The following is a 23141-nucleotide window of genomic DNA, read 5'->3' as shown; positions in this document are numbered from 1 at the left end:
TCCTCTAACATTTATGATCTCATTTGGAAAATCGTTCTAGGAGCATGATCATCTCAATAATTGCTCTACAGGGCCAGTATAAATACATGAATGGTATTCCTGGAGAAGACATTTCGAACCCATCACATTCCACAACCTATTCTAAGCTTAGAGCTCTCATCATTCCCAGAATTCACTCACACCTTTTTGCTGTTTACTCATCGGACTGTCAGTCATCTCTTCCACTTGCTCTTTAGATATTACTACTAGCACCCTCCCTAGACATTGATGTTCATCTTGGAACACAACGTAAGAGAAATACAATGAACAATCAAGGACACTTAATAAAACGATATATATCATTTGACGCTTCAAACAAAGGTACTAAAAGAATAGTTTGGCAAGAGAAATGTTGGTTGAAAATATAACTTTTCACATATCTCCACTTGACAATATAGAAACTTTTTTCGTTCTGCTGTCTCAATAGCAAAAATTTTCTACTTTAATATATGTAAAGTGTGTGAGAAAATTTGTATAAAAGAATTGTGAGAAAGTTTATATAGGTATTGCTATAAAAGGCTCGATTGCATAAGCGCTCCAGCTCTCTAAGTGAGTTGGTAATTTCATTTTTAGAAATGTTTCTCTGTTGCAATTTAGCCTTTAATTTTTTTTATAAGTTGGTTTTTAAATTTATAAAATCTGCAACACATTAGTATTTCGTTTGATGAAGTTAAAAATTAAGGACTACTTCATAACATAATGAATAAATTTAAGAACTAAATTATAAGAAAAGTATATATCTAATGATTAAATTACCTATTTATTCCAATAAAAAATTAACTAGTCCATAAATTTTAATCATGAACAATACATTACTTTGGGGTTTGGACATGCGAAGAGAGGATAGCAACCTGCAGAGGATGCGTCTAAGGAAACTAAGATTTTTGATATTGTTCTAAAACATGGAAGCTAAAATTTGTCCTGACAATGCGAGGGCCATAGCAACCTGCAGAGGATGCGTCTAAGGAAACTAAGATGCATTTCTCAGATTGGGAAATGGCAGATATGGTAGTTCGCTGCTATACTATTGTCAGTCTTTCCAAATACTTGCAGAAGCAAGTGTACATGATTAAGAGTGGAGTAAAAATGCTTCAGACTCTTAATGACATGTTTGCTGCGTCTAGCAGCTCTGCTAGACAGAATGCAGTCGGTGCAGGTTTTGCTAAGAGTCTTGTTAAATCCAAGGGAAAACCCAAGGGTGGTAACAAGAACAAAATAACTTGGTTATCAGTTGTCAAACTAGTTGCTATGAAGAAGCCGCAGGAAAGTTCTTCAAGTGCAGACTGAAGGGACACTGAAAGAAAAATTGCCCAGAGGTGATGAAAAGAACCAGACATGTGTATATTAAGGCCTGATCAGTGAATGAATCATAGATTCAGGAATCACTGATTATGTTTGTTACTCTTAGTAGTAGTTCAAACATGGTATGCATGTCAGCAATGGACAAAGATATTTTAAGCTTGAAAATGGGAACTTGTGTCTGTATTTGCAGTAGGACAAGTTATTTAATGACTATGGTTTTGGGTGACTGTTTATTTGTTCCGGATTTCAAGAGGAATTCAATTTTTGTTAGTTGTTTTGGTTAAAACATGGTTTGACAATGCAATTGATTCCTCAGTTACATTTCGAATGTCATCTTCGTCTTGTTTTGTTCTGGTACATTGTTTAAATAGTCTTTATTACCTATGTTCTATACCCTCTTAAATTTGTTATGTTGAATGGAAAAAGATTGATGAACAAGAACATTCACCAAAGAAATAAAAGTTTCAAATGAAACATAACTTTGGCCTTTGTGATTGAGTCACATTACCTCAAAGTAGGAAACATGTTTTAATTAAAAGAGAGAACTGAAAGTTCAAGAATCTTTTAACTAAAAGCTACATGTTAGTCTTATTTTGGAAGGTAAAATGGCCAAGCAATCCTACAAAGGCCAAAAAGGTTTGCGCAACTATTCAACTGGAACTGGTATATACTAATGTATGTGGACCAATTAGCGTTCAAACCAGAAGAGGTGATGAGTACTTCATTATATGAATGTTTACTCTGGATTTGGACAGATGAACCAAGTGTGCCATAAGTCTAAGGCTTTTGGAAATTTCCAAGAGATTTAAGTCTGAGGCAGAAAAGCATGTAGGTGTTCAAATCAAATCACTTTGGTCTGACTAAAGTGTTGGCTACCTGTCTGGTAAGTTCAGGTCTTACCTGATTTAAGAGGGGATAGTTTTCGTAACTGTCAACTCTAAGAATGCGTTAGTTGAATGAAGTTGCAGTATGCAAAAATGAAACATTTCTAGACTTGGTGAAGATCATGTTCAGTTATTCATCTTTGTCAATGTTGTTCAAGGGAGATGCCTAAGAGAAGGAAATGTACCTTCTTAACTTGGTTCCGTCAAAGTTTGTTGTAAAGACACCTAAAGAATTATGGAAAGGGTGCAAGCCCAGATCAAACCATATTCGGATTTAGGGTGCTACGGCACACGTCCTACAACAGAAGTCAAATAAGATGGAATCTTGTATGGAAGAGTGCATATCTTTTGGCTACCCTAAGAGAACTAGGGATGATTTTCTTTTTTTATTTAGTATTAAGGACAAGATAATCTAAGTGAGCACTCACATGATTTTCTTAAAGGATGACTAGATAAGAAATTATAAGCTCTTAAGTTAGGTTATTCTTGATGAGATTTATCTCAGATCAAGAATTTCCAGAATCTCTAGAAGCTTCATCCACTGTTCCCTTGATTGTTCAAGAAGGGATAGATATATCTCTAAGTGAACAAACAAGAGAACCATGATTAGAAATTCAACATGATAATATATAAGTGAAACTAGTAGAAATATTAGTATCACATGTAAAGGAACAATATCAAGGATAAGCGGATCCTCAAGAAATTGAAGATCCATCATTTGACCCACTCTTTGTTTTACCTATAAATACACAAGATCTAGTGCAGTACATTCGTAGTGGAAGAGAACCTTATTAACTTTCAAGTTGTCTTTTGTTGAGTGATATTGATCCTACTAGTTACGATAATGCACTAGAAGATGTTGTTGATCAAGTGTTGCTCAAGCTATGAACAATGAGATGAAATACTTGTATTTCAACTCCGTTCGGTCCTAGTAAAGACACCAAGAGGGGTAAAACCCACAAGGTGCATGTGGACATAAAAGGCAAAGAGAGGATGGACAGGAAGGTGAAAACCTTCAAAGCTAGCTTGGAGGTATTTTTTGCCAGACGCCATGCTTGAGTCTATCCAGATTCTCTTAGTTGTTATAAGTCTCAATTATGAGATTTCACATTGGGAGTTGGATGTCAGGATATCTACATACAACAGCCAAAAGAGTTTATAGCAAATAAGTAGGAACACACGGTATGCAAGTTGTGAAAGTCTATTTCATAGACTTAAGCAAGCATCCAGGTCTTGAAACATCAGTTTTGATCAGGTTATCAAAATTTTGATTTTGAGAGAACCTGGATGAATGATGTGTTTTTGTATGTAAAGGATACAACGGAAGACAATAGCTTTTCTGGTACTTTATGTAGTGTTGGGTTTAATATGCTCTTTTCACTTAAGCCCAATAGCTTTAGTGAGAGTGAGCCCAAAAGACTAATTTCAACCCATGAAGCTTAGGGTTAGTCTTGGATTGGACAGAGTATATAAACTCTTTTTTCTCTCTAGTGCCTCCAAGGGTTACAGACATCAGAAACACAAAGAGGCAGACGTTCATCATCTGAACAGTTGCCCACACGACTCCCTGATCCCCTTGAGTCATAGCCTGGAAGATCAACTGTAGAGCGGAATTGCGACCGTTCGTGGTGCGTTGCTACAGATCGTGAGGCTTGAGGAGGAGAACAGAACGTGAGAAACTGTCACACTCGGTGCTTCATCTCAGGTAATCAAAGCAGTGTTCTTCATTCCTCACCACATCGGTATGATGCGCTTCCGCGTTTCTGATGATATACCTTCATGTAGATGATATGCTCCTTATTAGAAACAATGTGGAGGTAATATCAAACATAAAAAGTTGGCTAAGTTAGTGTTTTGGTATGGAAGTACTGGGGAAGCCAATTATATTCTTGGTATAAAACTCTTATGAGGCCGGAAGAATAAGTTGTTGGCATCACCTCAGGCTACTTACATTGACAAAACTCTTGCCAAAATTCAACATGAGAATTCTAAGAGAAGAATTATAATTCTCAGATGTGGAATTCATCTTCCTAAGGAGTGACCAAAGACTTCTAAGAAGGAAGAATACATGAGCAAGATATCTTATGCTTTGGCAAAGGTAGACTCACGCATATCATGTTGGGCGTTAAACCAGACATCTGTCACGTAGTGGGAGTAGTGAGATAGTACCATTTTGAACCTAGAGGAATACTAGATTATTGTTAAGCATGTACTCAAGTATCTTTGGAGAACGAGAGATTATATGCTGGTATATTCTAGTGGGAGTCTTGAAAAGTTGAGTTTTCAAAAATTCAGTTATTTCAAGTGGATATTGACTCAAGAAAATCAGCCTCGAGCTATGAGTTTTTCACTAAACTCAGATAGCATTAGAGGTGGATCTTGCAGACCCAGTTACTAAGAGTTTGCTTGAACTTGTGTTTGAGAGGCATGTTACTTCTTTGGGTCTTAGGAGGATCCCAGACTTGCATTAAGCAAGTGGAGTTATTGGTTTCATTGTGCTCTTAGAGTAAGACGATGAAACAATAAAATAATTTTTTGAATTTCATAAATAAGGTTTTATTTATTTATTTTGCACACTATTTACAAACATCAAGGTCCGGATCAAATTGTGGAGTATATGATCATATGGATACGTTCATGGAGGACATGATAATAGGTTCTCACAATTGATGAATGGATTCACAGCCATTAAATAAAGTTGGGCACTTTATTTAGGCTGCAATATTTTATGAAATGGTTTTGTCCGAATCATTGTAAAATATTGGTGAGAATTAACATTCACATTGAAAGGATCAAGGAAAGATTTGATTAAGGTTGTTTTTCTGTCATAAGGTATCAAATCTCCAGTTAACTATAGTTATGTGATTGCTCTTAATCCTGACTTTATTATAAATAGGTAATCAAATAGTTTTCATTCTTTGATTTACCAACGGGTGATGTTCGATCTATTGACGGCCAATAACTCGGTATTTTGGGAGTGAGATTATTTGATTATCGGTATTTATGAGATAAACAACATGGAATTTGTAGGATATGTCCCCTTGATATGTTTCGATACTTGGATATTAAAGACACTGGCCAGTGCATGTAATCCATTAGAGAAACTATCATAGTGAAGGGAATAAATAATTGATTGAGTTACAGAAAACTTGTCAATCAATTATAGACATTCTACAAAGGGGCGATGCATATTCATGTTATAAAGGTCATTAATCTTGGAGTTCACGTTCGGGCTTTTAGTGGAGTAACGCCGAATTAGATAATCTTTCAAAGATTATCAGGAGCCTTGATGAGTGACAAATGGTAGATCCTCAGGCTAGCTCGAGACAAGGGATGAATTGTATAGTCAGATGATGATGGCTTATGGGCTACATAGTCTTGGGTTTATTTATTTTTTTGGATATTACATAGTCTTGGGTTTATGAACTCAAGTTTGTGTCCAAAAGAGCAAGTGGGAGATTGTTGGGTTTAATATGCTCTTTTCACTTAAGCCCAATAACTTTAGAGAGAGTGAGCCCAAAAAGACTAATTTCAACCCATGAAGCTTAGGGTTAGTCTTGGATTGGGCAAAGTATATAAACTTTCTTTTCTCTCTAGTGCCTCCAAGGGTTACAGACATCAGAAACACAAAGAGGCAGACGTTCGTCATCTGAACGGTTGCCCACACGACTCCCTGATCCCCTTGAGTCATAGCCTGGAAGATCAACCGTAGAGCGGAATTGCAACCGTTCGTGGTGCGTTGCTACAGATCGTGAGGCTTGAGGAGGAGAACAGAACGTGAGAAACTGTCATGCTCGCTGCTTCATCTCAGGTAATCAAAGCGGTGTTCTTCTTTCCTCATCGCATCGGTACGATGCGCTTCCGCGTTTCTGATGATATACCTTCAAAAATAACACAACTAACATATTTCAAAACATATTATTCAAGTCATGGCTAAGTTTAGTGACATTTTGTGACTTGGGGCTCCCTTAGCATTTGTACTCTCTTCAACATTTCGAAATTTTTTGAGTTGCTCTTAGTTTTTCATTATTGCAAAAACATAACTATCCATAATTGGACACATTATAATCCATCACAATTATTGGTTCAACATCACTTCTCACTTCAAAATCTTAAAGAATGTGCTTTACTTGATTTATTTTTAATCTATGTGAGACTATTCTTAGTTAAATTCTCAACAAGTAGGTCTACAAGAATCATGTCAGTACAAGCTTCTTTAACAACTACTTTCATCAAGCTGACACAATCACTGCTCCCTATGGCTCCTGGAAGTCCCATATCCCTAGCTAAGAAACTTGAAGCTATTTCATGGTATAGTCGTGCCAGTTCAGAACGTATGGGGGGAGCTAAACCTTAAGCACCCCTGAGCAAATTCTTATGTAACATTAGAGGTGACAATATAAGTTGATTTGACACAATACGAATTTAAAATAAATATGAATATGTTGAATGCTAATATGACACAAATTTGAAAATAAGTTAAAACTTTTGATAAGAACATAACTCATTCATTTTGCGAGTTAACATTACACTATACAAATAACTTGTCAACCTCAAAGTATTGTTTATTATACGAGTTGATACAACACGACATGAATAACTTGTGAAAAAGATTAGCGCGAGTCAATTTCGTGTTTGTGAGTTGACACGCAACGTGATACGAACTGTGTCAGTTTTTGTCAATACGAACATGACACAAATTTGAAAATGAATCAATCCGAACATGAATCTTTTGTATTCGTATCAGCGGGTTTTGTTGAAAATCGTCACCCTTATATGACAAATTTATAACTTTTATGTACAAATCAATCAACTTTTTTTTTTTATAAATAAGGTAAGAAAAATATAAAATGTATGAATGTGTTTTTTTGAAATGATTTATGAACGAAGGTAATTACAAAAAAAGTTTGTTGTGTTTTGTCAGTTACTTATTTATTTTCAACTTCATTTTTATCCATTCCAACTATGATTTTATATTGACTTAAAAACCAGGATTTTTAGAGATTACTACGTGGTGTCTGTAAAAGATGCAGAAACCAGTGTTATTAAACCCGGCCCGGGCATTGATCCGGTCGGGGTACTGGGTTACTGGATCACTGGTCGAACCAATGGGTCACTGGTCGGACCGGTTGACCCGGATATATATATATAGATATATATAAATATATATAAATATAAATATATATATTCAATTATATTCTCCATATCTAAAATAAATTAAATAAGGTTCATTAAATAAGCTCAAAAACATAAAGAATAAATAAATAAAAATGCATACTATTACTATGTCAATTTAAATTACAACTCATAATCCGCATAAACATACCTCTTAATGACATTGAACTCATATTTTTCAAATTCAACTACATTAAAAATGACATATGTCACAATCTCTTAATTTATTATTCCGCAAATTGCTTCAGTATTGAAAGCTGAAATTTGAGGTCATTGTAGAAGAGTATACTAGCAAATAAAATTACAAAAAAAGAATTAAAATGAGTTTTACATTTTTTTGACAAGATGAAACAATTTTGATTTTTTGGTTTTTTTTTTTAAATGCATGATCCGACCGGGTCACTGGGTCACCGATTTTGACCGGGTTTGACCGAGCCGATGCATGACCGGTCCAATACTTGACCCGAACTGATCTGGTGACCGGGTCACTGGGTTCCGCGTCGACCCGACCAGGTCAGACCGGGTTTTACAGCAGAAACATTCATAAACACACATAATATTTAGAGATAAACGAATTGATTGGATCAAAGGAGTTAATTGGGCGAAACAGAGGTAGGAAATATTGAAACAACTAATCAATTTTCATTAAATGGGCCAAAAAACTTTCCAAATAATTATAATAATAAATGGGGCCAAATCACACGATTGGTTTTAAAGACAGGCCCAGTCAAATAGGTTGAACCGGTTTAATTACTTAATAAATCCAATATATCACTTATCACTCCAATTAGTTCGGAAGATGAAAAGTCTCAAATTTTTTAACTAAGCATCGAAATTTCTTTTTCGTCTGATGATGTGCAAACGCTACAAAGTTGAGATTAAATTGCATTATTTTTGAATTTTATTTTTAATTTATCTAAAAGATACTGTTATTTGTAGTTTTTTATTTAACCATGTAAAATTTTATGTTGCACAAAGTTCTAGAACAAAAAGCCATGCACGGAAATAATAAAATGACCAAAAATGTAATGAAAACCCAACTTATTTGGCTGAAATATTTACTTATTTTGATAGATTTAATATATTTTTGACTGAATATAGTCTCAATTTCTCTGTTCCGGACATCCAAGCTGGGGCGAATCGAAGGAGGACGAGTATTAACGGTTGTTGTTTCCTAAATTTTGATTATTTTATTATTATTATATATAAAATAATAATTATCTAATAATAATAAATTATTAGTGCTAATATTAGCCCCTTTTTAAAAAATATTTATAATAACTAATTTATCTTATATATTTAATAACATTTGAAAATTTGATATTTTATTTGGTTTTAATATTTCTACAATAAATATAAGAAAAAAGTGTTTGTCCTTTTAAATGACATAACTTATATCATTTTAAGACCAGAACAGATTTTAGGTAATAGACATTCAGTGTCCTCGAGTCCTCATGACCATGATCCCTATCATAGATCCCCGAGTGAACACCTGTTCTATTCCTATGGTCTTTATCTTTAAACGCATATGAACAATAAAATATTGGCGAGACATAAATATGATAAAGATAAAGTTTGCTCAAATTTATAAATCATGAAATACTAAATAGAAAAAGGTGTTCATCTGATAGAAAAGATTGTCTCTGGGCACCTATATACTAACATCCCCATGGCCAAAGAAGAAACATGTTTTTCGGTAGCCAAAGACTTCGGCACTGGTCTAGGTTTCCTTCCCTTAGTTCTTTTAACCATCACCCAAACTCCAAAAGCATTCTCCATAGGTTTCTCCTTCTCCTCCACATTGCTGACTATTTTCTCAGGTTCATCTTTCTCCATACCCTCATATTTGTTGTCGCCATTCTTGCCTTGGGTGTTCGACTTTGAATTAGCAGTTCTTGGAACCTCCTTCTTATAGTCCAGACCCCCATCACAAGCTTCCTTACGTTGGCCATATCTCCCACATGAAAAACAGATTAAATGATGGCCTTCATACCCTACATTAAGTATGACTTCTTCATTTTAGATGTAATCCTAAATTTTGAATCTAGAAACAAAACTCCTCCTTAGATCCAACTCCACACAAATATGTGCGAACCTGGTTTTGTCCGTGTTCTGTCCATCACCATCCTCCTCTCTTCTGAAATATGTTTTGTCCACTTTGATAGTTTTTCCAAAGATGTTACCTATCCTCCATAGATGTTGTACGATGTAAAACTCAATAAGAAGGCCTGAAATTCTTATCCAGATTGCTAGCTTCTTCACCTTCTCTTCATAGGGATCAAAGAAGGGCCTCCATCGCTGCACCATAACATAATGATCAGCTACAATCCAGGGGCCCTCATGGAGAACATGAAAATAATCTCTTTCATCATTAAACTTGATCAATGAATACCCATTGTCAAGTTCAATCTGTTTATAGTCTCCCATGAGGTTCCAGAGTCTTTGTAGTCTAGCCATAAGAAATCTAGATGCTATCTTTTTTCCCATTAATTTAATGATCAAGGTTTTCCTCCACTTCATGGAGTCTTCTTTGTGTTGCTTCCTAGCGAAGGTGTAGGTCGGACAAAGTGAATCTTCCTCTCTACCTGGGGTTACTTCATCTTCGATTCCATCCTCCTCCTCCTCCTTTCTTTGTCTCGAAATCTAGTCATCTTCCTTCTTATCAGAAACATTATCCTCCCCATTTAAACACAACACTTTATCCATATACGATACTAACTGTTTTCCTTTTCCCATAGGAGAGATTTTCTCTGATATAGGGCTTGCCAAGTTGCCATTTCTCTCTCTCTTGTTCCTCCTGAGGACCTTGGTCTTGCACGTCATCATCCATGGTCTTGTCATTTAGCTCTCCAAGACCCTTTGGTTTTTTAACACTTCGGGCTAGTGCATCCTCTTCTTCCGTCGTGGAGCTCCTCTCAAGAACTCTCGCAGCTTTCTCTCCCGTAAGCGTTTTTTGTTTTTTTTAATTTGAGCCTTTTAGTTTGTTTTTTTTAACTGCACAAGCATAATTGTGTTAATGGTAGTTTTCGAAATTAAAGTTCAAGATTCAAATTTTTTTTTTTTTGGTAAGCCAAGATTCAAATTCTATTACTTCATATTTTCCTACTAAAAAGAGTCTGAACTTAGCTAAAAAATAAAATAAATGGATAATAGTATTATAATAATGTAATATAACTCTATAGTCTATAGGATTAGCGATAGCAAAATGATTAAAGAGATGGTTACCCATTTTATTAATTTACGAATGTACTAGGTTTGAAGTTTGATCATGTAAAATTTGACCATGTTGATCGAAACTTTGTATTTATTTTTTTATAAACATTAAATAAGTGGAGTTTTATTGTGAATATTTATATAAAAAAAAGTAAGCACAAAAATTATCGAAATTTTTTAACAGAAAACATTCAATCCTGATTGGGGACAATGACCATATTGTCACTTTTTGGGCAAAATTTTGTCTGATTGCCACGCTTGAAATTTTTTTTGCCAAAATGCCACGTCACAATTCCGCTGGTCTGACAAGCGGAAATGGATTGGACATGTGTCAGCGTCTGAATGGTCAACAATTCTTGTTGGGCTGCCTAGCTAGAATGACAGAATGCTGACACGTGACAAAAGTACAGGCATTCTCTGGATGTTTGTACTTTTGCCACGTGTCATCGTTCTGTCATTTTAGCTGGGCAGCCAGCGAGAATGGTTGACCATTCAAATGTAACACGTGTCCAATCCATTTCCGCTTGTCAAACTTTTGACAAATTTTATTTTTCAAGCGTGACAATAAGATAAATTTTTAAAAAAGGGGTGGCACAATGGTCAATGTCCCATTCTAAAACCTTAAAATATTGATGATGAAAAATGGCAAGTTTCATGATCCTGGGACTAGGTCACAGGTACAAAAAAACATGGTCAAATCACAAATGGCCACGTTAGCTATTGCTGTTCTCACTCTCACTCGTTCTTCTTCTTTTGCTTCATTTTGTTATGCCAAATTGTTCTTCACTCACAGGGTCAACCATTTCAGCACAAAGCTTCTTCTTCTACCCTCTCTGTCCTCCAAAACCCTGAATCAACAACGTTGTTGCAACTGCAAAAGGGGAATGGCTTCTTCAACAGCCACCTCTGACTCTGATAGAATCACTGCCCCTTATGGCTCTTGGAAGTCACCAATCACCGCCGATGTTGTCTCCGGCGCCTCCAAGAAGCTCGGCGGCACCGCCGTCGATGGTCGTGGCCGCCTCATCTGGTTGGAATCACGTCCAACCGAATCAGGGTAAGCTTAAGTGTTAGCTTTTTCTCAACCAAAAAAAAAGGGTGCTTTTTGTAGAAGCTGGAAGTAGAAAAGGTGAAAGTTTTAAACTTTTGGAGTCTGCAAGATGACCCTTTTGATTACTCAATTTGTTTCAGACGTGCTGTTCTTGTTCTTGAGTCAGAAAAACCTGGAGGTGACCGTGTGGATATTACTCCTAAAGAGTTTGGAGTGAGAACATTGGCTCAGGAGTATGGAGGTGGTGCTTTCACCGTTTCTGGGGATGTTGTCTTTTTTGCTAATTACAAGGATCAGAGATTGTACAAGCAGTCCATCAGTTCTCTGGGTGAGGAAGCAACAATTTTTGTTCCCCAATAACTATTTTCCAAAACAAAGTCATACTGTATTATCATGAAATGAGACATGTGTTTGTGCCCCTTTTGACCTGATGTGTAGTCTTACTCTTTTGTTAGTTACATCTTGTTACTAAGTTTTGTTTTCTTTATAATTAACTTTGGTTAATATATATATATATATATATATATATATATATATATATATATATATATGATTTGTACCAATCTGGGAGTATTGATTTGGTGTTATGTTATTCTCAGAAGTGTACGTGAAGCAATTTTCTTATTTGGTGCTGAACTTTTGTGGTTTTTTACCCTAGCAGATGTGCCTCCTGTGCCTCTCACTCCGGATTATGGTGGACCGGTAGTCAGCTATGCAGATGGAATATTGGATGCCCGCTTTAACCGTTATGTTAGTGTAATGGAAGGTAAGCGCTCGAGAATCAGGGCATCTTTGGTGTATAGTATAGGATAAGATTTGATAGTATAAGACATGATAGTATAAGAACTGATTGTATAAGACCTGATTGAATTTTAATACTATCAAGCGTTTGGCACGGTATTGTAATAAATTATATATTGTATAAGATAATATCATCTAGTATTTGGTAATGCACTGTATTATACTATATATGATAAAAATAAATATTTTTAATAAAAATATCCTTTAATAAAGAATTTATATAATTCTTCAAAAAATGTCATATGATATTAATTTTTATAAAAATTTATTGATCAGTGTGTCCAAAATATAAATTAATTTTTATAAAAATAAAAATATTCAATATTTTAAAAATTAATATATTGAAAAATAAATTTTTATTTTAATAGATTAATATTAAAATAATATATTAATTTTTGAGAATTACATTGGTCAACGATGTTAATACATCAATCTCTTATCAGGTCTTATCCCTCACCCTTAGGCCGGATTAAGTTATACATAGTTTTGATGTATTAAGGGTTTATGCTGTATAAGCTTATACTATACGGTAGTCACACCAAACAACTAAAAATGTCATAACGTATAGTATAAGCTTATACTATCATGCCTTATACGTCACACCAAACAGGCCTCAGTTTATCTTCAAGGGTTATGTTAGAATGTTGCCACAGTGTTTTTACTTGTTAAATCATTCATTTGTTTGGTCATAATTGTGTAATCATGTTTCTAGATCGTCGGGAGAACAGTCTAAATCCACCTACAACAATTGTATCTATAGCACTTGGCAGCAAGGATGTTCAGGGTAATAATTTCCATCTTACTAGTGAGAGGTTGAATGAATACTGCAAATAAGCATTTCATTGTAGCTAGTCAAAGGTTTTCAAACGTTGTGCTATTTTCACTTGCTTGATGGCTGTTTTCATTATGCAATCAATATTGTGTCTGACTGAATTTTTTTGTCACTCAGAACCAGTAGTACTGGTTGGCGGGAGTGACTTCTATGCTTTCCCACGTCTAGATCCTAAAAATGAAAGAATAGCATGGATTCAGTGGAGTCACCCCAACATGCCGTGGGATAAATCAGAACTTTGGGTTGGTTATATTTCTGAAAATGGGTGAGCAGAGCTCTTAATTTTAGTTATAACTTCTACGAATTATGAATGTTTGCTTATACCATGTAGGTCTCCCTATTGAGGTGATGATGAAATGAGCTTTTGTGTCATTTCTTACATGTTCTTTGGTTTTTCATAATTAATATAGGTCTATCTATGATATGATTTCTTTTATATATGAACAGCTGATACTTTTGCAGATATTCAGTTCTTTTCTAAATCACACAACTCAGGTCTAATATTTTGTTGATTAGGCTTTATCGTATAGTGCTTCCTCTTTTCATAATCTTGAAAAGGGGAAAAATGATTTCTTGATTTGTATCCAATTTTCAAATCTCAACTACTAGACAACTTCAATGTTATAGGTATTTATAAATTCTATAATTCAAATAGCGCCGCTTTAGCGCTTCAGTTGCGTGTTGCGGCACCCAACCGCTATTTTCGCACCGCGACGCGACGGTTTCCAGTAGCGGCCGGTTGCGGCGGTGGCGGACGGCAGCTCTTGCGGCTATTGGGAAAGGAAGGGAAGTTCCAGACATTCAGGGAGAAAAAGAAACGTAAAAAGCGCGGGTGGCATCATTTTGTAAATTTGAGTATCATTTAAGGGTATAATAGGAAAAGGCCAGAATAACTGAGGTGTAAAATAAATATTTTATTTAAAAAGCCAGCGTTTTTTATTTTGGGTAACGTTGTCACTTTCTTTTTTCTTCATTGATTTTGCTGCCAGCTTATGGGTAATGTGTCCGTTGCAGTTTTTGGTTTGACAAAATTTAATAATGCCACCAAATACATAATTAAAAAAAAGGAAATAGTGGGAAGAAGTTACTGACAAAAAAAATGCAAGAGGAGCTACGATTCAGATTCTTGGGAACTGAGCTCTGATAGCTCCTTCTCCTAGTTCACTGCATCGTTACCCCTATTCTCCTCTTTCCTATTTTTATTTATAATCATAATAACAATAATTTCAAGTCCCATTGTTTTTCTATCCACCAATTCACATTTTAATCAAACATATTTCTTTTTAATAATCAAAGTTTATATTATATACTTTAAATAAATTATAATTTGCATGATCTTTTAATGTAACATAAAAATAATTTGTTACCATAATATATATATATATATTTATTTTTAATAATCAAGGGTTTATATTATATACTTTAAATAATTATAATTTGCATGATCTTCTAACGTAACATAAAAATAATTTGTTACCATAATATAATATCTATATATATATATATATAATTTAAATTTTTATATTTTATATTAAAATAGAAAATTACAAAATTATTATTGTTGATTTATTCATTAATATTTAGAATTCTCTCACATAAAATAAATCATACTAAATGATATATGAGATAATTGATCTTTTGAAGTAATAAGAATGACCTTAAAAAAAATGTATTTGGCTGTATTGTTATTAATTTAGTTACTTTCATTGAATTAATATGTTGGTTCCTTTATGTTCCTTGAATCCTTGTTTTAAATATGTAGTATTATTTTTTCCTTTCCTCATTTCCTTCTATTTTGGGTGATTTCTTATCTTATAGAATTTATATAATATTTTATATATGGTATAATTTATTATAGTAAATATGGACTTCACATTTGCGGCTTTATACGACTGTAGTGTTTTTGTGATCGGCTGCTACCCGCTATTTAAAACTATGTTTATAATCTTCATGCATATATTTTATTCCCTCTAGAAGGTCTTTCTTGGTTACCCTCCGTTTATGTCTCTTATTTTGTATCCTGGATCTAGTTTTCAAATTCCATATCATAGTTGGGGTTACTGTTTTTTATTTTATTTTATGTCATGTTTCAACTTGAGGCTTAATCATCTTAAAATTCCATGCAGAGAGATCTATAAGCGCGTCTGTGTTGCTGGGTGTGATCCTTCACTTGTGGAGTCTCCAACTGAGCCCAAGTGGTCACCCGATGGTACGCATTTTTTTTAAACAAATCCCGCGTCAATAAGAGAGAGAGTAAATATCTTTTTTAATCCTAGTGAAAAAATTTCACCACGTCCGTCCCTAGTAAATAAAAAGGCCCGTGGTCCTTAAAAAATTCAAAATGGAGTCATTTAATTAAAATCGTGGTCTCACTAATTCTAAAAAGGCCCATATTAGTCCTCCTCAAAAGACTAAAACCCATAAAAGACCCATATTAGTACTCTTATTTTTATGGGTTTTAGTCTTTTTAAGGAGGACTAATATGGGTCTTTTTAGAATTTGTGAGGACCACGATTTTAATTAAATGAGTCTATTTTGAATTTTTTAGGGACTACGACGGGCCTTTTTATTTGCTAGGAACTAAAGCAAAAATGTGAAATTTGCTTACGACAAAAAAAAAAAAGTATTTATTCTAAAAAATCTAGTGTTTTTATAGAACCAAAAGTCGACATATTTACAGTTGTTACTGAGTATAGCATGTAGTTTTGTTGACCAAATGTTTTCTTAAGATCATCAAGTCATGATACTCCCAGACATGGGCTCAGGATCCTTGATATATGTTAATTTATGATATCTTAATGTTCTATGATGGAAACTTTGATGTTTTTACTTTTTTTATTGTCATGCTTTTAGAGAATATTCTTTGAATGATATTGATTTTAAGCTTACTATTGACTCCAACAGGAACATTTGTTATGATCTTTCTGTGCATTCTGATTATTTATTTATTTAGTTTAACTATGCAGGGGAGCTTTTTTTCATCACCGATAGGGGAAATGGTTTTTGGAATCTCCATAAATGGGTAATCTTCTTTCACCAAATATTTCTTCAAGCCATTAATTATATATAGTGGCTTTCAATATCTTTGATTTTCTGCATCGATAAATGCTCATCAATACTTTTGGATAATTTTTGGGCATTTGGTGTATACAATTTGGTATTATATTTCTCGCAAACAGTTCATTGAACAGGATCAAATTTTTATAACGAAGGTTCCGTAGCTATCTTGCTGTATTTCCCACTAACCAAATTGAATTTGCTGGTTTTGACAAAATAGAGTTTCTACGATATTCGTCATTCTGATGTGATGTGTGTGTATTTACAATGGAGCCAATTTTGAATTTTCCAAATTAAGATGTTTTAAAATATGCTACAATAGTATAAATAGTAATCGGAGTTTACAAAATCTGATATATGAATTTCATATGATTATGTCCTGAAACAATCAGGTCTTTAATATCTCTATGCTTTGTTAGTTTTGCATAAACATAATCCAGTAAAGAATAGTAGAGTCATGCATTCTAGTCAGCTATTTTTGGGCATGTTCCAGGTTGAATATCTCTATTGTTTTAATAATGCAAATGCTTTCTTTTGATATTTTACTCTTCCTATTATCATCCGTTGCTTTTCTGTTTGTTTTGGATTCACTTGTGCAACAAGATGATTGTGACAAATAACTCAATTGCAAGCATGTGTGAATTCATTTTCTGGTTTGACATACTCTAGCCACTAAAGAATTGATTAATTATTTGTTTTATTTTTCTTTTCCAACTTCTTTAATTGTTTACAGATTGAGTCAGAGAATAAGGTCTTATCTATTTATTCTTTGGATGCTGAGTTTGCAAGGCCACTATGGATTTTCGGTATGAATTCTTATGAATTTGTTCGAAGTCATAAACAGAGAAACTTAATTGCCTGTAGTTACAGGTGATTCCAAGTCTGCTACCAGCATATATTTCCTGTTTCTTCTTTTCTTTTATGGTACATTCCATTCAATGTTTTGGTGGTGTTTGCAGGCAGCAGGGGAAGTCCTATCTTGGAATTTTTGATGATGTGCAGGGCTCAAAACTAACTAAGCTTGATATCCCTTTCACAGATATAGATAACATTGTAATTTTTAAAATCGTTTCCTTGCTTTTTCTTTTTCTTTTTTGGTCTAAATCAATTCTTGAAATGTAATAATAATCATTGTTATGTAATCATGCCATTGCAGGCTTCTGGTAATAATTGCCTATATGTGGAGGGAGCATCTGCAGTTCATCCATCATCAGTGGCCAAGGTTCTTCCTTCTTTCCCCCACCATTCATCTATTTTTGATTTATTTCAATGCACCCCTGATAGCTCTCTTGCTTTTCAGGTGACTTTAGATGATGACAAATCAAAAGCAGTTGAGTTCAATATTATCTGGTCCTCTTCACCAGATAGTTTAAAATATAGTTCGTACATCAGTAAGCCAGAGCTGATTGAATTCCAAACTTAAGTTCCTGGTCAAAATGCTTACGCATACTTTTATCCCCCCTCTAATCCTATTTACCAAGCCAGTCAAGGAGAAAAGCCTCCATTGTTATTGAAAAGCCATGGTAAATCTTGGTCTTGTATCAGGAATGATCACATTCTATTTCATATTCTAATTTATTTAGCAACTTACATGCTGAAAATCTGTGGAGTGGGGTCTTCCCTCTACAACCAAAATTTTTATGTTGTTATATATCTCATGATCTGCATACATGATAATTCAGAATGGGTGGCCTTTATTTGTGAACAAAAATCCTCACTGGTTTAGTAGAACTGTATACCAACACTTCTAAATATTGTGGAGGTCATGACTGCATTGTATGTCCATGTTTTTTTGTCTTTTCTTTGTTGAATACATGCTGACTTTGGTTTATTTCTATCTTGCTCCCCTCTCACCTCGCATGTCTGCAGCACCCATGATTTTGGCAGTTTTTGAATGAATATGTTTATAGTTTCTCATTTTGACAATTGTAATATCGGTCTTCTCAATGGCTGATGGAGCAATATCAGAGCTATACCGGATGCCTTTTGATAAATGTTATTCTTTTGTGAAAATTTAATGTTTCACAACCACAGATGATTCTATTGAGATGCGCTCTCTGATGGAGTGGGGGAATGTTAGCTGAATTGAAATTTCAGTGTTTTAAAAACAAGTTTGTCAAAATTTCTTAATTGAATCAAATTTTCAATTGAGATATTTCAGATTACCTGGCTACTGCATTTATTGCACTTAACTGCTTTTGGCAATCCTGTCATGTGTGGTTTTCTTACTTTAATTACATTGTACAACAGACACTTTTGTATGTGCATGACTTTATTTCCATATTTCAGGAGGACCAACTTCTGAGACACATGGAATTTTTAATTTGAGCATTCAGTACTGGACTAGTCGGGGTTGGGCACTAGTTGATGTTAATTACGGTGGAAGCACTGGTTTGTTTCTCACTTTGCCTACATAAATATGTTATTATCTTTTCTATTTTCCCCCCTCTTTTTGTTTTTCACAGTCAAAAGGGGAAGCTTGGCATAACTGTTGGTGTTGTCACAATGTCACTCAAAAGTCACAGGTTCGATTTATGTAATCAGCCTCTTGCACATGCGAGATAAGGCTGCGTACTATAGATCCTTCCCTGGACCCTGCACAAAGCGGGAGCTTTAGGCAGATAATTCTTTCGAGTTCGGTTGTTCTTTGGCCATCCAAGAAATTTTTTGGTTATTTATGATTCGCGATTTCAGTTGTATTACGTATGGCCTGATCTAGTCATTTTCACTAATGAAAAAGTTGGAACTCAGTTGGTCTGACTAGCATAGTACTTGGAAGGTTACGGCAGGGAGTACCGAGAGCGGCTTTTGGGACGCTGGGGAATAGTTGATGTCAATGACTGTTGTAGTTGTGCTACATATTTGGTAACTATTTTGTTTCTTATTTTTCCTACATTTGAGTTTGATGGGTCTGTTACAAGAGTGGTTGTATAATCTCTTATCTAGGTGGACAGTGGAAAGGTAGATGGGGAGCGTCTGTGTATAACAGGAGGCTCTGCTGGTGGGTATACCACCTTAGCTGCTCTTGCTTTTAGAGAAACTTTTAAGGCAGGGGCTTCTTTGTATGGTGTGAGTGCTTCTTCTGCTACTTCAATTTCACTCTTATTATCCATGGGCGATTCATTTTCCTAAAGATTGTAATAATCTACTTTGTCTGTTTACCATGAAACAGGGTTCATGTAGTTCCTACTTGTCATCAATTCACATTATTTGGATATTTGAACATGTTACATTGTTTTCAGTTCTTTAACAAAGATAAAATTCAGAATGTAATTAACAATTTTCGGCTTGAAGCATTAATTTATTGCTGCTTCGTGATGCTGTTTAATTTCCCTTCAAATAACTATAGAAACCTTATGTCTTTTTACCTTCTTTTTGTTAATGACATCAGCAATAAACAAGTGATTCAAGAATTAGCCGACATTGTCAATAAACTGTTCACGTTTTTGGCTTCCTTCTTAGCACTAGAGACCACAGATGCTGGCCGAAATCTTTTCACAGAACACCATAATGTTATGACAGCATTTGTCTTCGCGATTCTTGTGTATTTCCTAGTATTGATACTTCATATTGTGCTATCGTGGCATATAACCAGCTTCATTCCAATCTTACTTATTCTCGAGCTAGAAAGTGTTTTGTCATTTTAGCATTGAGCTTTATGTCATGGACCATTGCTATGATCATTTTGGTCTTAAGGGTCACAATTTTTCTAGATTCTTTCACGAACTCGAAATTGTGGCTTGGAACTCAATCAGATTACAGAGATCTTGATAATTAAACATGGCAAGAACTATAAAGGTAATGACCCATAAGGCCAATATGATCATAGCAACGGCCATGAAATAAGGCTCAATGCTAAAACTGACCAACATTTCCCAACTCGAGTATGAGTGAGATTGGAATGAAGCCAACCTATGCTGCGGTAGCATAGTATGAAGTATCAATACTAGGAAGTACACAAGAATTGCAAGGACAAAGGCCTTTATGACAATGTGGTGTTTTGTGAAAAGATTCTGGCCAACATCTGTGCTCTCTAGTACTAAGAAGGCAGCCAAAAATGTGAACAATTTATTGACGATGTTGGCTAATTCTTTGATCACTTGTTTATTGCTGATTTCATTCACAAAAAGAAGGTAACAAGACATAAGGTTTTGTTGAGATATATAGTCCCACATTGGTTGAAGAGCAACTAATGTGGGAGTTTATAAGGCCTTGGGCACTCCCACCCTTTGAGCTAGCTTTTGGGGTGGTGTATCCCTAGGTTCTTTAACATGGTATCAGAGCTTGAGGTTCGATCCTCACCGCCCCCTACTTTAAAGTGGAAGCACAAAAGGTAAACCAAAGATTGAGCCTGTTGCATAATCCACGCTTCAAGCCAAGAGGGCTCTTGCGTGAGGGGGCGTGTTGAGATATATAGTCCCACATTGGTTGAAGAGCAACTAATGTGGGAGTTTATAAGGTCTTGGGCACTCCCACCCTTTAAGCTAGCTTTTGGGGTGGTGTATCCCAAGGTTCTTTAACATGGTATCAGAGCTTGAGGTTCGATCCTCACCGCTCTCCACTTTAAAGTGGAAGCACAAAAGGTAAACCAAAGATTGGGCCTGTTGCATAATCCACGCTTCAAGCCAAGAGGGCTCTTGCGTGAGGGGGCGTGTTGAGATATATCGTCCCACATTGGTTGAAGAGCAACTAATGTGGGAGTTTATAAGGCCTTGGGCACTCCCATCCTTTAAGCTAGTTTTTGAGGTGGTGTATCCCAAGGTTCTTTAACAGGTTTATATAGTTATTTGAAGGAAGATTTAACAGCACTATGAAGCAGTAATGAACAAAGATAAGATTCACATTATTTGGGTGTTTGAACATGTTTTTTTTACAAAGACTGTAACATGATCACTTGTTTGAACTATTGTCCTTCCAATGGTTGGTGTTGTCGCCATGTGAACTGGAGGTTGTAGGTTTGATTCATGTAATGAGCCTCTTGCAAATGCAAAGTAAGGCATACACCCACACAATGGGTTTGGCCCTTCTCTCCTGAACCTTGCATATAATGAGAGCAATACTTTACATCTAATTCTATAACTACTTTGTCGTGGGTCCTATCAACGAGGCTGACCTTTGTTTTTATATTGTCCTCGCAACATATTATTTGCCAATTGGTCTCTCAAACAGGTAGCGGACTTGAACATGTTGAGAGCAGAAACTCATAAATTTGAATCCCATTACATTGATAACCTTGTTGGTAAGTCAATGATGACCATTTTAAGGTAGCTGTTATTTCTTTTGTTTGTTTGTTTCGTTTGGTGTTCTATCTATCTCATAACTGATTACAGGAGGTGAGAAGGAGTGCACCGAAAGATCCCCCATCAATCACGTTGACAAATTTTCTTGTCCCATTATTTTATTTCAAGGATTGGAGGACAAGGTTAGTATCAAATGCAATTATTACTTCCCCCTTCCCATATCCAATACATAAAGGACTCTGGAATGAAAATTTGTCAGCCTATATCTAAATCTACTCTAAATAATCTACAATATTCAGTTTGATAAAAGATAAATGTGTTCTATGCTTTGCAGGTTGTGCCACCGGATCAAGCTCGGGAAATCTACCAGGCTCTGAAGGAAAAAGGTGTGCCAGTTGCTCTTGTTGAGTATGAAGGAGAACAACATGGTTTCAGAAAGGTACATGCTTATTTAATTATTTTTTTAGAAATGAAATTTATGTAGGAAATAGTGACCATATGCAGTAATGGGTTGGATGCAGGCTGAGAACATTAAGTTTACACTTGAACAGCAAATGGTCTTCTTTGCACGATTGATTGGGCACTTCAATGTTGCTGATGATATTACTCCTATCAAAATTGACAACTTCGATTGAGAATGGCTTTTTAAGAGGTACTGATGTTGGCTTTCTTTATATCTATGTTAAAGCAAGTCCTATGTAAGGGTGTGAAAAAAAAACTAAATGAATCGAATCAAATCAAACTATGAACCAATCCGAACCATTCCAAAAAGAATCATATTTTTTCGAACCAGTTTGAGAACCGAACTATTTTCTTTGAACTGGTTCAAGAATTAAATCGTTTTTTCAAAACCAATTTGATTTAAGAACCGAACCACTTTACCGATTTGGTTTGGTTTGGGCTAAAATCCAAATCGAACCGAACCATACTCATTCTTAAGAGTGTGAAAAAACCAAATGAATCGAACCGCACCACATTTTTCCAAACTGGTTTAAGAACTGAATCATTTTCTCTAAACTTCCTGAACCAAATTTTAAAACTTGTTCAATTTGCCCGAACTGAACCACTTTTCCAGTTTGGTTTAGTTCGATATACAAAACCAACCTGAACCATCCACACCCTTGGCCCTAAGCAATCCTTGTTCTCAAATCCTAATAATGCTTTGCAGGAATTCAGGAACTATGCTGGAAATTATTGCACTGATTAGCTGCTTCTGCCTATTTTAATCCTCATTGCCAGGAGTGTGCAGAGTTTCCACTGCATTTTCTGAAATCTTGGTTGTGGTTCAATGTAGTCTTGTATTTCTTTTACTCTTGAATCTTGTTTTACAACTAGGAATTTATATCTTTAACCTGAACTGGATATACGGCAGGTATATTTTCTAGAATATCTGTCCTGCATGTCAACTCTTCTGTTAAATAATAATAATATCAATTCCAAGACATCATAGTGGATGCAAAGAAGGTTATTATCAGAAGTTGCATTTTCATGGTAGCAAGCCCCGCACACATCTCTCTAGAATCAGCCGAAGAGAAATTTGAGTTCAA

The 23141-nt window shown here is 35.1% G+C and overlaps 1 pseudogene; it reads left to right on the top strand.

Annotated features, from left to right (window-relative positions):
* The first annotated feature begins 11317 nt into the window (after positions 1-11317).
* LOC133298947 (probable dipeptidyl-peptidase 5) lies at positions 11318-22942 on the top strand (annotated as a pseudogene).
* The last annotated feature ends 199 nt before the right edge of the window (positions 22943-23141 follow it).

The sequence above is a fragment of the Gastrolobium bilobum genome, unplaced genomic scaffold, assembly GCF_033153095.1.
Source record: "Gastrolobium bilobum isolate Gb01-03AN ecotype WA unplaced genomic scaffold, APGP_CSIRO_Gbil_v1 utg558, whole genome shotgun sequence".
In the NCBI taxonomy this organism is placed as follows: domain Eukaryota; kingdom Viridiplantae; phylum Streptophyta; class Magnoliopsida; order Fabales; family Fabaceae; genus Gastrolobium; species Gastrolobium bilobum.
The sequence above is the reverse complement of the archived record's forward strand: the minus strand, read 5'-3'. Positions and strand labels throughout refer to the sequence as shown.